Source organism: Scaptodrosophila lebanonensis, unplaced genomic scaffold (assembly GCF_003285725.1).
Source record: "Scaptodrosophila lebanonensis strain 11010-0011.00,11010-0021.00 unplaced genomic scaffold, SlebRS2 tig00000110-arrow-arrow-pilon, whole genome shotgun sequence".
NCBI classification, from domain to species: domain Eukaryota; kingdom Metazoa; phylum Arthropoda; class Insecta; order Diptera; family Drosophilidae; genus Scaptodrosophila; species Scaptodrosophila lebanonensis.
In genome coordinates, this window is record NW_022060573.1 from 2,659,688 (window position 1) to 2,674,612 (window position 14,925).

Genomic DNA, 14,925 nt, shown 5'->3' on the forward strand with positions numbered 1-14,925 from the left:
CTCTCCCTGTTGAGAGCCAGTGACTCGGGGCCTGCTGAATTGGAGAGGGGCGAGCGGGAGTTGCTCGGTGTACGGGAGCGGCGTGGCGTGCGGGATTGGCTCCGCGCGCGCCCGTGGCTAAGGGAATGGAAGCGGCGTGGCGAGCGGATGCGGCTCGGTGAGCGGGAGCGGCTTGGCGTGAGGCTGCGGCCAGGTGAGCGGGAGCGGCTCAGCGTGAGGCTGCGGCCAGGCGAACGGATGGGGCGTGGCGAGTTGGCGCGTGGCGAGTTGGCGCGCCGGCGTGGTCGGTTCCGACGGTGCGGACGGGAGCGCCGCCCTGAACGCGTGTGATGCGCCGCAGAGTGCAGCATTGTGTGATGCGGCTGCCCGCACTCTTGGCAGCGGGCCCCACTTCGGCAAGTACCGCCCGAATGTTCATGTGCCAGGCAGTTCAAGCAGTACTGGTTGATGAGCACCGCCCGTGCTCGCTTAATCGCGGGCAGCGCCAGGAACCGCGGGCACTGGCGGAGTGGGTGCACACCGCGGCACAGCCGGCATCGGTAGGAGCTCAACCCTGGTGGCGTCGTTGCGGTGGGAGCCTTCACTGGACGGCGAGACGGCATAGCGACGGGCCTAGAAAAGAGATGGTAGGGGGAGTTAGCGGTTGCGGTAGTTGGAGAGAGGTGAGGCACGTGGTTAGTAGCGCTAATTGGAAAGAGTGGGCAGGAGAACCAGCTTAGCGACTGGCCGTCGGACGACGCCACGAGCAGTGCGGATGTCAACCACTCGCACCTTGGCGTCGTGGCCGGGATAAGCGGTCTGGACCCTTCCGAGGCGCCATTCGTTGGTCGGAACATTTTCCTCCATGATGATGACCATGGCGCCTGGCTGCAGGTCCTCCTGTGGCTGCTGCCATTTATTGCGCTTGTGCAGCTCCTTTAGATATTCCTCCTTCCATCGGAGGCAGAACTGCTGGCTGAGCGCTTTGAGCCGCCGCCACCGGTTCATGATCGAACCTGCCTCCTGCTCTATCTCCGGTTCGGCCAAAGAGAGGAGGGGGCCACCGGTCAGGAAGTGGCCTGGAGTTAGCGCCAGCAAATCCGTGGCGTCCTCGGACATAGGGGAGATCGGGCGCGAGTTGAGGACCGCCTCAATCCTACACAGAAGAGTGGACAGCTCCTCAAAGGTGTACTTATAGGTGGATGCCGCCTTGTAAAAGAGCGCCTTAAAACTCTTAACACCTGCCTCCCAAAGGCCACCCATATGAGGTGCGCCGGGCGGGATGAAAGACCAGGAAAGGATCTGGGTCCCATAGGAGGCAGTGACCTGGGCTCTGGTAGCCTCTAGGAAGTCGCGCTCAAGTGCCCTAGACGCCCCGACGAACGTCTTGCCGTTGTCGGAGTGGATCCGTTTAGGGCATCGGCGTCGCGCTACGAAACGCGCGAAAGCGGCCAGGAACTTCTCCGTAGTGAGATCGGATGTGGCCTCCAAATGGATTGCTTTCGTGCAGAAGCAGACGAATACGCACACGTAGCCCTTGGTAATTAGGCACGCCCGTCCGGTATAATTCTTCACCTCGAACGGCCCCGCAAAGTCGATGCCGGTGTGGGTGAAGGGCGGAGAAAAGGTGCTTCGTGGCGCAGGAAGGCTTCCCATCAGCTGGTTCTGCAGCCGCTTTTTAAAGATGACGCAGACCCTGCAGGAGTTTACGGTGGCCTTGACTAGATTCCGGAGCTTGGGAATCCAGTACTTGGACCGCACGAGGCTTACCGTTAGCTGGTTCCCGCTATGGAGCGATATTCGATGCGTAAAACTCACGAGGAGCCGCGAGAACTTGCAGCTGTACGGCAGGATGATGGGGTGGCGCTCGTCGTACTTTAACGAGGCCGAGGCGGAAAGCCGACCGCAGGAACGGATGATTCCCTGCTGGTCCATGAATGGGTTTAGGTTGATGATCGTGCTGCCGGATGCCACCTTCTGGCCGCCGGACAGGGCACGGTACTCTTGGTAGTACTCGGTCCGCTGGGTGCAGACCACCAGTCTACGATGGGCCGCCATCAGCTCCGGATGGGTGACCTCCTTGGACAGCGGAGCGGGAAGCTTCTGGCAGCGCAGCACAAAACGTTGGACATACGCCATCACCCTGAGCGCTCTCCCAAAGTCGGAGAAACGCTCGAGGAAATCGGGAGCTTTGGGCAATGTCGCGAGATGGGTCCGGATAGGACGCTGCTCGAGGGTGGCCTCCTGGGGCACCGGCTCCGGCACGGGCCAACTTCCTCGAGGCGCCTGGAGCCAAGCCGGTCCGTGCCACCACAGGCTGCTATCCGCCAAATCCTGCGGCGCAACGCCTCGGCTCGCAAGGTCAGCCGGGTTGTGCTCGGAGCGCACGTGCAGCCAATCCTTTACATCCGTGGCTTGAGCGATCCTGGATACGCGATTCGCCACAAAGGTCGTCCAATTGCACGCTGGCTTGCGAAGCCAGGCCAACACAATAGTGGAGTCGGTCCAGCACGCCGTTGGATAGCTGCTGAGTGGAAGGTGGGGCAGGATAGCTGCACACATGTCCGCTAGGAGGACGGCACCGCACAGTTCCAAGCGCGGCAGTGACACCGTCTTGACTGGCGCCACCCTGGTCTTGGATACCAGGAGATGGACCTGCACTTGCCTGTGCGTCTCGACGCGCAAGTAGATGGCCGCCCCGTATGCCTGCTGCGATGCGTCACAAAAACCGTGGTATTGAAACGTACCTTGTGGGCGAAAATGAATCCACCGTGGGATCCGGATCCGGTCTAGCGTGGGATAACTCCGCAGGAACTCGTTCCACCTCTGCTGCAGCTCGGAGGGGAGCGGATCATCCCATCCGATTCCGCTGAGCCAGATTTCTTGCATAAAAATCTTGGAACGGACAATAATTGGCGCCAGCCATCCGGCGGGATCGAACAGCCTGGAAATCTGGGCCAGGACCTCCCGTTTGGTGAATGAGGACCCTTCCTCCAAAGCGGATGCGATGAACAGGAACTCATCGTCGGTGGCCTTCCAGCGGATGCCCAGCGTCTTAGTCATGCTGGCATCCTCAATGTCTAAGAAGTCGGCGCGCAGCAGATGCTCTGGTGGGATGCCGCGAAGAATGTCCTTGTTGTTGGCGACCCACTTGCGCAGTGGGAAACCTGCTGCGCTGAAAGCCGCTCGTATCTCTCGTATGGATGAGAGTGCTTCCTGCTTCGTATGTGCTCCGGCCAGGACGTCATCCACATACATGAAGTCCGTGAGGACCCGGCTGGCGAGCGGATACTGCGCCTTGGAGTCTTCGGCAAGCTGCAGGAGCACGCGGATGGCCAGGAAAGGCGCACAGTTCACCCCGAAAGTGACTGTTTGGAGCTCGAAATCCCGCAAGTCACCGGCCGGATCGCGGAACAGGATTCTCTGGAACCGGGTATGTGCGGGGTCGACCAGAATCTGCCGATACATCTTAGTGATGTCGGCACTGAAAACGTGCTGGAAAAAACGCCACTTCAACACCTGTAAAGTCAGGTCGGCCTGTAGGACGGGCCCCGTGTGAAGTACGTCGTTTAAGCTGTTCCCGTTGGACGACGGGCAGGATGCGTTGAAGACCACGCGGACCTTGGTCGTGGTGCTGTCCGGCTTCAGCACCGCGTGATGGGGCAGGTAAAAATTGGCGTTGTCCGTTGGAGGAGGGACAGGGCGCATGTGCCCTAAGTCGAGATACTCGTTGATGACTGCGTCATACTGCTCCTTCAACGAAACGTTCCTAAGCAGCCGAGCCTCGTTCTTGAGGAACTGGGCCATCGCGATGGATCTAGAATGGCCCAGTTGAATGTCCTGGGGGTCCTTGAAAGGCAGCGAGACCGTGTATCTGCCATCCGGCCGCCGGCTGGTGGTCTGGACGAAAAGCTGTTCGCACACTGCGCCCGCTTCCTTCTCGCAACTCACCGGGATGTCCTCCACCTCCCAGAACTTGGTGAGCAGCTGATCCAAGGATGGCTGTGTGCTTGCTGAAATGCGCGTGGTGAAGGAACGGATGGCCGTCTTCCTTGCCGCCGCTACTGGTCCGGTCAGAATCCATCCGAAAATGGTCTCCTGTGCCAGCAGCGAGCCGCAGACGTTTGGCCGGGTGCCGCCAAGCAGCACGGCAGGTAGTATGTCAGCGCCGATGAGCAAATCGATGGTGGCGCTTCGGAAAAAACACGGGTCTGCCAACGGCAGGTCAGGAAGATCTCTCAAGGTTTCGCTGGATATGGGAAACGATGGCAGGGCGCCTGCCAGTTGCGGCAGCACGTATGCCGCCGTCTCGACTTCGCGCCTCGGTTGTGAGGAAGATGCCAGCTTGACACTGCACACCTTGGTCGCGAGCCCAGATGTGGTCGCGTTCAGCCCCGATACCTGGGCCTGCACCTTCTGGAACGGCAGCCGAAGAGATCTGCGTAGGCGTTCTGAAACGAAAGTTCCCTCGGAGCCAGAGTCGATGAGCGCACGCGCGGCGTAGACGCTACCCAAATGGAGCACGTTCACTATAGCCGTGCCGAGGAGGACGCCCTGAACGCTGCTGCTGAAATAGCTCTGAACATTCGACGAAGTGGACTGTAATGGATTGCAATGTGGAGGGGGAACTGATGCTGAGGGCGCCGATGGAAGGGAGGGGCCACGGTGTAGGAGAGTGTGGTGGCGCCCCTTGCACGTAGCGCAGTTGTACTGGCTTGTGCAAGCGTTTAGTTGGTGCCCTCGGGCGAAACAATTCATGCAAAGCTTCTGATTCTTGATCACCTTGCATCGGTCCTTGACCGACATCTGCAGAAAACGCGGACACAGGCGCACGGGGTGGTTCTCCTTCGAGCAAAGATTACAGGTCTGCGGACTGTTGCGGACCTTCGTCTCGAAAGAGTTGACTCTCCTCGCAGCCGGCTCCTTTTGAGCTGGCTTTGGAACGCGGGTGCGGAGGCCCAGGGTCGCATCATTTATCGCTTCCAATGTGCGATAGCTATCCGAGAGGAACTGATTCATGTCGCTCCAGGGCGGAATTTCGGACTTGTCCTTTACCGACTGCTCCCATAAGGAAAGGGTAGCTGGAGGAAGCTTGGTGGCGCAGAAAAACACCAAAAGGCAATCCCAGTCCTGGGTGCCAATCTTGGCATTCTGGACAGCCGTTAAGCACCCTTGGATTGTGCTCTGGAGCTCCTTGATGGCGATGCCACACTCCGAAAGAATAGGCTGGAGGTTGGCGAGGACCTTGAGCTGACTGTTGACCAACAATCGCTTGTTTTCGAAACGCTCAGTTAGGTTTTTCCAAGCTGAGGCGAAACCGTCGTTGGTCAGTGGGGAATTACGCACGATGTCCTTCGCTTCGCCGCGAGTTTTGGAGAGGAGGTGGTAAAGTTTTTCCACCTCTGTCAACCGCTGGTTGCGAATGTACAACGCGGTGAAGAGGTCCCTGAACGTGGGCCACTTCAGGTAGTCGCCAGTGAAAACCTCGGTGTCCACTGGCGGAAGGATACAGCCCCTGACTGGGGGCTCGGGACTTGGAGCGGGAGCGCTGCTCCGCGCGGACGCGTCTTGTATCCGCGTGGTGAGCTGAGTGGCGCACCGCTCATAGACGCGGTAGCAGTGATCATACTTCATCTGTAAGGCCTGCTTGTCGGAATCGCTGGACTCTGATTGGCTCAGAGCCCGGAAACAGCGCCGACGCTCTTGCTGAACCTGTTCCCACAGGGCTTTGACTTGGTCCAGTTGGATCTGCTGCGTGACAAGTGTCACGGCTGGGTCGGACGAAGAAACTAGTGCCTCAAAATGGCACAGGTCATCGCTGACCGAAATGAATTCGTCCAACACCATTTCGATCGTTTTGGAAGCGATCCGAACAGCTGCTCGAGTAGACGGAACGGGTTTCGCAATTCTGGGCACCCTCACAGAGAGCTGTGGCGAACAGCTGGTCTTCCTTGGAGAAGGAGACGAAAAAGCGTTCACGGACAAATGTGATTTGGGGCTGCCCTTCTTGGCGGTGGAAGGCGAAGGTTTTTTCAACAACAAGCGTGAACCCGGACTGCTCCTCTTGGAGGTAGAGGGCGAAACCTTCTTCAACGACGACGGTGGTTTCGGAATAACCCCTTTTGACGTCGACGGCGAAACTGTTTTTACAAGGGACGGTGTCGGAACCGAACTGGATTGCGCGTCAGAAGAAGGAACGGCCAAACGCTGAGAAGTGGATGGGGCGACCGAGGTAGACGGATGGACTAAATGCTTCTTCGTGTCCTCCTCGCCTTCACTGGGCATACTAGGCTCTCACACGAGCCTGCTAGAGTGGGCCCACTTGAGGCAGGTCGGGTATGAGTCCGCCGGAAAACGGCGTTGCTGACCGCTTATGGCGCGCAAAATTCTGCGACAAGTTTTATTAACTGGCTTATGCTAGCTGGAGGTGCTGAAACCTTGTCGGACACAAGGTCACAAGAATATGTGTAGCCACCGAAATAAAAGAGAAAATGGATTTCGTTTTTTTCTCTATGTTCGTTTTATTAAAATTAATTAAACACCGCGGCAGCAATAAATATATGTGCAATTAAGTTGCTGGACAGCTGCAGGCGGTGATATGCGACGAAGAATCCAAAAAAACCAACAAAAAAAACCCAAAAAATAAATATAAATTAAAGCTGGATAAAATAACTGCCAGCTAGAGGTGCTGGAAAGGTTCGGGAAAAAGTCCACAAGGATATGTGTATTCACCGAAAAAATTTGGATTTATTTTTATTTGATTTTATTAAAGTTGCTGAAAAATCGCAGCAAAAACTACACGCAATTACGTTGATGGAGAAAGACCAGCTGGAGGCGCTGGTATGCGACAAGGAATCCCAAAGAAACATAAAAAAAACAATAATAAATTTTATTTAATTTATTAAGTTACTTTTTGGGATAAAGTAACTGTATTTAATTTTATTAAGTGATTTCCGGGATAGCGGACCGCCAGTAGCAATTGGTCACAGTGATTATCGAAATTAATAATTCAGCTGTGACTCGTTACCGTGACCAAGTTTCTGGTCACACTCCAACTTCGATGATTGTAGCTTCCGATAACTGATTTTACACAAGTGTCATCACTTGTTTACCTTTAATGGGTAAGTAAAAATTTTAAGTGCAAAAACGCAATATGTTTTAATTTTCGCACAAGCGCCGACGCTGGATATCGCGCGGGCTATAAGGAATACCAACTGGAGTGTTGGCACGTAGCGGGGAGTCGTGGACCGACCGGTGAGTGTATAGGATTGTGTTAGTAATTAAATATATGAGTGTAAATATGTTTGTGTGTAAATATTATGGTTCGTATATTTAGTGCATGCAGATGTGTTTATAGCGGACTCAAATGTATATAGATATATATATGTATATATATATATATATATCAGCGTATGCGGACGTACGTTTGTTTCCGCTGCCGATATATGAAAACGTGTATAGATTTATACGCAGCGGCTGTATATATGTGTATGTGCATATGTTAAAATATGTCTCTTGTATAATGTGCATGTATGTATATAAAGTGCATGTATATAAGCATATGTGGAAATATGTTTATTGTGTAATGTGCATGTATATAAAGTGCATGTATATAAGCATATGTGGAAATATGTCTATTGTGTGACGGACCATGCAAAAACTATGTGGTGTGAATTGTGCATTAGGAACGTGCAGGTAAAACAGGTGTGTTTCCCACTGGACACTTGTTGCATATGGGAAAGAATATGCGCAAGTATGCCAAGATGCAAACGCAAACGGACGGAGTTCGGGTTGAACCTGCTAATTGTTGCACTTCACTTTTCGTTTAAGCGGACCAGCGCGGTACCGGCGTTAGACGAGATGAGGCCCTTGGATAAGGGACGGACAGCGGGATGCTGTTCCGTTGTGGGGGTCGGCGGACAGACCGACAGTGAACAAATATGGCGTAAGTATCGCGCCACAAGTAAATAGTTTACTTAGCTGCTTCTCCTCGCAGGTATCCAACGCCAGGAACAAGCTGGGGCGAACGGTCGTAGGCTGCACAGGACTTGGAAGGAACAGGAGGTGCACCTGAAGATCCGGCTCGAAGGACAATGTTGGCGTGGGGCGTTGGGGGTGAAAGTCCAAAAACCGCAAGGGAAGTAAAATGGCGTCTGCTTTCCTTTTCACTGTGACGTGACTCGCACGTATATATATATTCTTCACTTGTATGACAATTTGAAACTAAACTTAACCTAATTGCAGTGGCGCTTAGCTGCCCATATGAAAGAGGGAGAGGCCGCCGACGCTAGCAGCGCTCTGCCAGCAGATGTTGCTGGCAAGCGTTGCCATGTCAACACTGGCAGAGTGCTGCCACATCAACACTTGCTTTGGTTTTTCTCCTGCTCCGGGACTTTTATCACCCCATCTCACCCCATAAATGGACTCTACTCCAGATTCATATTCAAATTTTAAATTTTATTACAATAAAACAAGTAAAAAAGCTAAAGTCGGGTGTCCCGACTTTGAAATACTCTGTACATATGTTTACAATAATTATAGAAAATAAAAAAAATTAAGAAAATAAAAAAAAATTCTATTATCGATTTTACCTTTCTCGGTATTCGAACTCACGTAAAGGGTGTATAATTGCACATTTACATAGCAAATACGTCTGTGTGAGTGTATGTATGCCTATGCGCATCTATTCGTGTCTGTGTAAGCATTTTCGCAGTCAACCAAACAGCAACATCAACAACAGCCGCGGGCAGCGCTGCAGCACCAAATATATTTATGGCTATAACTTCTTGGTAAATCGGGGTATCATAGTGAAACTTGGCATACGGACACATAATTACTAACTTGGGGTATTTGCAAAATTTTAGTTCGAAATTCCAAGAATTACGGGAGTTAGAGAAAATCGCATTTGCGGGGGAGAGGGGGGAGGAAGGGAAATTCCAAAATATACATTTTCTGCGTATTCACACAAGGCACCTTGGACTAAAATTTGGTGTTCCTAGGTCTTATGGTCTCCGAGATATAGGCGATTATACGAATGGAAAATCGGGAAAACCCCCATAGGGGGGAAGTGGGGGGGAAAATCAAAAAAAAAAAACAAACTCGTATAGAATACACACATAACGCATCTTTGTGGAAAATTTGGTGTCTCTATCTCTTATAGTCTCTGAGATCCAGGTGTTCATACGGACGGACAGACAGACAGACAGGGCTAGATCGACTCGTCTTGTCACGCTGATCAAGAATATATATACTTTGTGGGGTCTGCCACGCCTCCTTCTGCCTGTTACATTTTTCAGCTCCCGCAAACCTAATATACTCTTGTACATTTCATGTACAGAGTATAAATAGACTTTTACACTTAAGCCATTGAGTTTTGGGACGCTGCAGTTCGTTGGCTCTTTGTGCCTATTTTACTTATTTGAATTCCTAACCTCTTTCTACCTATACTCGAGTATGTGGTTACGAGGGATATTATTAACAGGAGATAAACAAAAATAAAAAGTGCGCCGCTCCAATACACATTACAACCTCCTTTACTTATATTAGATTTTATACATTTTTCTTTTACTTTTTTTTTGTTTTTTTTTCTTAAGTATACATTTGAATTTTTGTTTACAATATGGTTACTTGTTTGGTGTTGTGTTTCTGTTTAATGTTTTATATTATGTTGTGATCGTTTGGGCTATGTGTGTAACAGAAAATTGTTAATTGTTTTGTGTGTTGTATTGTTATGTGACTTGTATATGAATGGGTGTGTATTTTGAATTTTGTCTATGGCATACATGTGTATTTTCTTTTGGTGTTGTATATTGGAGTTTGCTGTATATAAATGGACTATGTAGGGGTGGGCTTTATATAATTATGGGCTTTATATTAAATGGATTATGTGCGTATGGTTGTATATAATTATGGTATTTGCTTGAATGGTACATATGCGTGGGTTTATGGATCGAATATGTATGAGTATGTGGTGTATATAATTTTAAATTGTCTCAGTGGGAGTATTCATATAAACTTAGATTCTAAAGGGGGTACTTAGCCCAGAATCAGTCTCTCGCTTCCAGCACGCAGTTCCTCCGGTACACCCTGTCCGCTTTGGCGGCTTGTCTCGTAGAACGTTGGCGACTTGCCTCTTCGTACGTTGGCGACTTGCCCCCACTCTCTTTCCCTTAGCCTGGTGGACTGAATAAAGCACCATTAGTACTTGCGCCTGGTTCATTTTCTGTGCCCCTTACCTCGTCTGTCTTTGCGCTCTGCTCCTTTTCCTCTGCGTGTACAACCTGGGTCTAAACTCTCCTTTTCCCCTTTCCTGGATCTCCAATTTGCACCACTTATGTATATATTTTCGGTCACTTTCAACACTTTTCTGCGCCTGAAAATTTTCTGCATGTCACTTCCTTCACTTTCGCTTTCCTTCTGCCCTTGACAAAGGGCACGGCCTGCCACTCTTCATGGAACCGATAATTTCCCTTCTCCCCGATGCTACTTTCCCCACTTTGCAACCCTCCTAATTGGTAGCACTGGTATCGGCCCGCGCCAGCTGTCAATCGCGCGAGTTGCCATCCCCTTTGTCCGACGCCATTTGTGGTTTGCCAATACTGTCGCGTCGCACGTAACACCACACTCCGGTTTTATTTTGGTGTCAAAGGAAAGAAACGGGTGTGGAAAGCGCCGCGGTTCCTTTTCTGCCCAACGTAGGCCAACGCCCACACCCTGAGATGGGTCTCTCGGTCTACCGACGAACAAAGCCGGGCCTTTGCTATTGTTTCAAATCTTTGGCGTGGAAGACTCCAATTCGTACAGGCTGTTGCCCACGCTGCTCCGGACACGGCATTTCACATACTTGAGGCACAGCTTCGTGTTCACGTTGTCCTTAAAACGACTGAGGACAAAGTTTCGCCTGTAAATCTCTTGGCCAGGTACGTACGCAATCATCCTCGCACGCTTATCGTATTGCCGTTTCGCCTTTTCATACGCCAGGTGGACACTCTGCTGTACCTTATCCCGCACTGCCTTCTGCTGATCCGATCTGGGCAACATGCGCAATTCTGTATCCTCCAGTGCTCCCAACTTGCGTGCCAGCTTGTAGTCCTTCCCGCTGGTGAACATGTGCTGTCCAAACAAAACGAAGTATGGGGACGTGCCAATGCTGCTATGGATGGCACTACGTGCTGCACACTGCACATCCGAGAGCTTCTCGTCCCACTTCGTGTGGTCGCCCTGTACATACGTCCTGATGGCCGCTAGCACCGTCTGGTTCACGCGTTCCGCCGCATTCGCCTGTGGGTCACAGTTCGCCGTGCGTACGTGGGTGATGCTCAGCCCCTGTAAGAACCCCGTAAACTGGCTGGACACAAATTGCTTCCCGTTGTCGGTATGGACGGTTTCCGGGACTCCAAATGCAGAAAACACCTCCTCCTCCTGCAGAAACCGGACCACTGCCGCCGCTGTTGCTTTTGCATCGCTCGCAACCACACGAATTTGGACATATGGTCTAGAATTACCAGGATGGTGGTATTCCCTCTCCTGGACCTCGGATACGGCCCCAGAAAATCTAGATATAGCCTCTGCATAGGTCGAAGCGATACGGTTTCGGCACCCATCACCGGCCTCGCTAATTGCGTGCTGTGTTTTGTCGCTTTGCACGTCTCGCAACCGGCCACGTACCTCTTCACCTGTGCCATCACCCCGGGCCAGAAGAAGAACTGCCGGAGCCGTTCTATGGTCCTCTTTATGCCTCCATGCATGGCCGCGTCGCTCTCATGGGCCTGCTGTATAAGGGCTGCGGACACAGAACGCGGTACCCAGAGCTTCCAGGAAAATTCCTCTCGCTCGGGCCGCGTGAACTGCGCCCGCTTATACAACAGCCCATCCTCCACGCGCAAATCCGGAAATAGTTCCGCGCTTTCCTGCACCTGTTTCGGTGTACTCCGCACTTTCGAGCTCGGTGGTCTCGAAATCAAAAAAATCAATTTCCTCGAGTTCGAAAGGCCGCGAGAGCGTATCGGCTACAATGTTATCCTGGCCTTTCCGATGCTCAATAGTAAAGTCAAAACTTTGCAGGGCCAGCGACCACCGCGCTAATCGGCCGTCCAACTCCTTCAACGACATCAGCCACAGCAGGCTGGCGTGATCAGTCCCCACCTTGAACGGCATCAACTCAACGTACGGCCGGAATCTTTCGACCGCTTTTACCGCAGCCAGGCATTCCTTCTCGGTGACACTATAGTTCAGCTGAGCGCCCCGAAGCTTCGCTGAAAAGAAAGCTATTGGCCTTTCCGCCCCGTCTGGAACAAAACCGCTCCTATGCCCGCTTGGCTCGCGTCACATTGGATCACGAACGGCTTCCGAAAGTCTGGATGCACCAACACTGGCGCGCAGGCGCCCCTTTCAACTCCTGGAATGCCGCAATCGCTTCGCCTGATAACTGGAACCCTCCCTTCCCTTTCAGGCAGTCCGTTAACGGCGCGGAAATCGTGGAAAAATTCCGTATGAAACGCCTATACCAGCCCGCGGTCCCCAAGAATCGGCGAAGCTGCTTCGCGCTGGTCGCCCGAATCGCCTCGACTTTCTCCGGGTCAGTCCGCAACGCACCATCGCCAACCACAAACCCCAAATACTTCAAGTACCTGTAGCAGAACTTGGATTTTTTTAAGGAAATCGTCAAGTTGGCTACTCTGAAGGCACTCGCTACGTCCAACAGCCCCTTGCAATGATCCTCAAATGTTCTGGATATTATGAGAAGGTCGTCAAGGTAGACGAATACATGGCTTCTCAAACGCTGGGGAATCACCTTATCCATCACACGGCAAAGGCGCTGCGCCGCATTGCATAGCCCAAACGGCATGGCCTTAAATTGGTACAGTGGCCTTCCTGGTACCGTAAACGCGGTGTACTGCCGGCTTTCCCGATCCAGCTCGATCTGCCGAAAAGCATGCTTTAAATCCAGGCTGCTGATGTAAACGGTATCCTCCACTCGGCTCAAAATCGACTCAATGCTCTGAAGTGGGTAAGCGTCCTTCACCGTGAGCTGATTTAGCTTTCTCGCGTCTAAGCACAACCGGTTCTTTCCAGGCTTCCTCACCAAAGTCACTCGGTTGCTCCATGGACTCTCACTTGGCTCGATCACCCCTAGCCGAAGAATCTCGTCGACTTCTGCAAACAATAGCGTCTGCCCCGCCGGCGACACGGGATAAAAACGCTCTTTCACTGGCAGTGCCCCCTCCGTCAACTGAATGTGGTGCTGTCACCTTAATAAGGTCATAATCCGAAAATGGACACACCAACCGAGAACGCAACACCAACATCGCCTGAATATACTCCTCAATGGTCTCGCCATGCCGCTGCTTCCGCTCCCTCAGCTCCTGCTCTCGTTCAAACTCCGATCTTCGAGTCTGGAATTGCTGCTGCAGCCCATACCGGAGATTCGGCCAGTCCGGCACGCCCGAGGTACGTATGTACATCCAATACCAATCTTTCGCTCTTCCGTTCACCAGGCAGTGGAAGTCTCGCAACACGTCGGCCCAGGGCACCTGATACAAGGACTGCTAATGCTCGAATCTGAATATAAACTCCGCCACCGGTATTCCTTTGGTTTCGCCATCAAACACAAGGCCCCACTTCCTGATGTGGACGACGTCTGGCCGGGAATCGCCCATCGTGGTTCGCCTTAATGGCCTGTGCACGTCAGGACCCAAATCGCGCATGCACGGATCGGCTGAGGACTGCCGCTGCTCAACATGTGCCCGCTGTTCTGCCTCTAAGATACGGTTGTCGACGAACAGGTGAGTCGGTGCTGCAGCTGCTGGTCTACTGCTTACAAACTCTCTTTCCTTCTCTGACTGCTCGTACCCGCCTATGGGTGACCGCTGAGGTCGCTCTGTCCTGCCCACCGGCGCATGTGCTACAGACGGAGGCGCGCTATGTGTCTTTTCCTGCCTCAGCGCTGCCACTGCCTCATTAATCTCTCGCATGAACGACAGCATGCTGGCCTGCATCGTGTCTCGAATGGCCGCTACTTCTGACGACAACGACAGCGCGATACGTCTCATGGGCCTGTGCTAATGCCACGTTGATCGCTGACCGAATTTCGCTTGGCAGCGCAGACTCGGCTCTGCCGCCCTGCTCTCCACCGCCGTGGTCATGCGCGCGCTGTCGGCGGCCGCTCCGGAATTGTTCGGCAACTCATCCCCAAACCCTCGGAATGCTGCCCCGCTTACACTCGGCGGCGATGCGTCATCATCGAGTGCTTCCGCTGGCTTGTCCGCCTCACTCAATCTTACGTGAGTAGGAGAGTCCAACCAATGGCCTGTTCCTACTAAACTCATGGCTCCGCCTGACCTTTCGGGTAACATTCGGGTCTAGATTCATTTCTATGTACCTTTTTTAACCCACAACCAAAAAAAAAACACTGCTAGTACTAAGGCTTTATGCTAAAAATTCTTCTAAACCCAACAATAAACGAATAAATAAACCGACCTGTGTATGCGTATGTGTCTCCAAATGGGCAGCGGGGATAATATACTCCCACCGCTATATACACACTATCTAACCGCAACACCAGCTTACCTACATAAAATAATTAAATATCCCAGTATATGCAAATACAAAAAGGAAAACCACAAATAACCAAGAAAATGGTAATAAGTAAATGCAAAATCGTAAATATACTCCACACGCAAAAACGTCCAATAAATAAATAAACCGTGGATATACTATACGCCTCCGGCAAAACCAAAAAAAAACTTAGACTAAATAAATAAATAAATATATAAGTGCCACACGCAAAAATATGGGGATAAATAAGTAGAATAAATAAATAAGAATAAATATATACACACCAAAAAAAAACTGAACAAAAAAAAAATAATACTAAGCGAAAATATTACTCCCAAACAAAACAAACTAACGATAAGTTGAACTTCAAATTCCCGCCCTATGCACAGA

The 14,925-nt window shown here is 51.7% G+C and overlaps 1 long non-coding RNA gene across 2 annotated transcripts; it reads left to right on the plus strand.

The window, feature by feature from the left end:
• The first annotated feature begins 7,100 nt into the window (after positions 1-7,100).
• LOC115628157 lies at positions 7,101-8,523 on the plus strand. 2 transcript variants are annotated; one of them, XR_003995767.1, is made up of 4 exons: positions 7,101-7,233; positions 7,810-7,924; positions 7,976-8,165; positions 8,224-8,523. It is a non-coding gene; the product is annotated as an uncharacterized LOC115628157 (long non-coding RNA). The 2 variants fall into 2 exon arrangements; XR_003995766.1 differs by lacking the exon at positions 7,101-7,233 and having other exon boundaries at positions 7,539-7,924.
• The last annotated feature ends 6,402 nt before the right edge of the window (positions 8,524-14,925 follow it).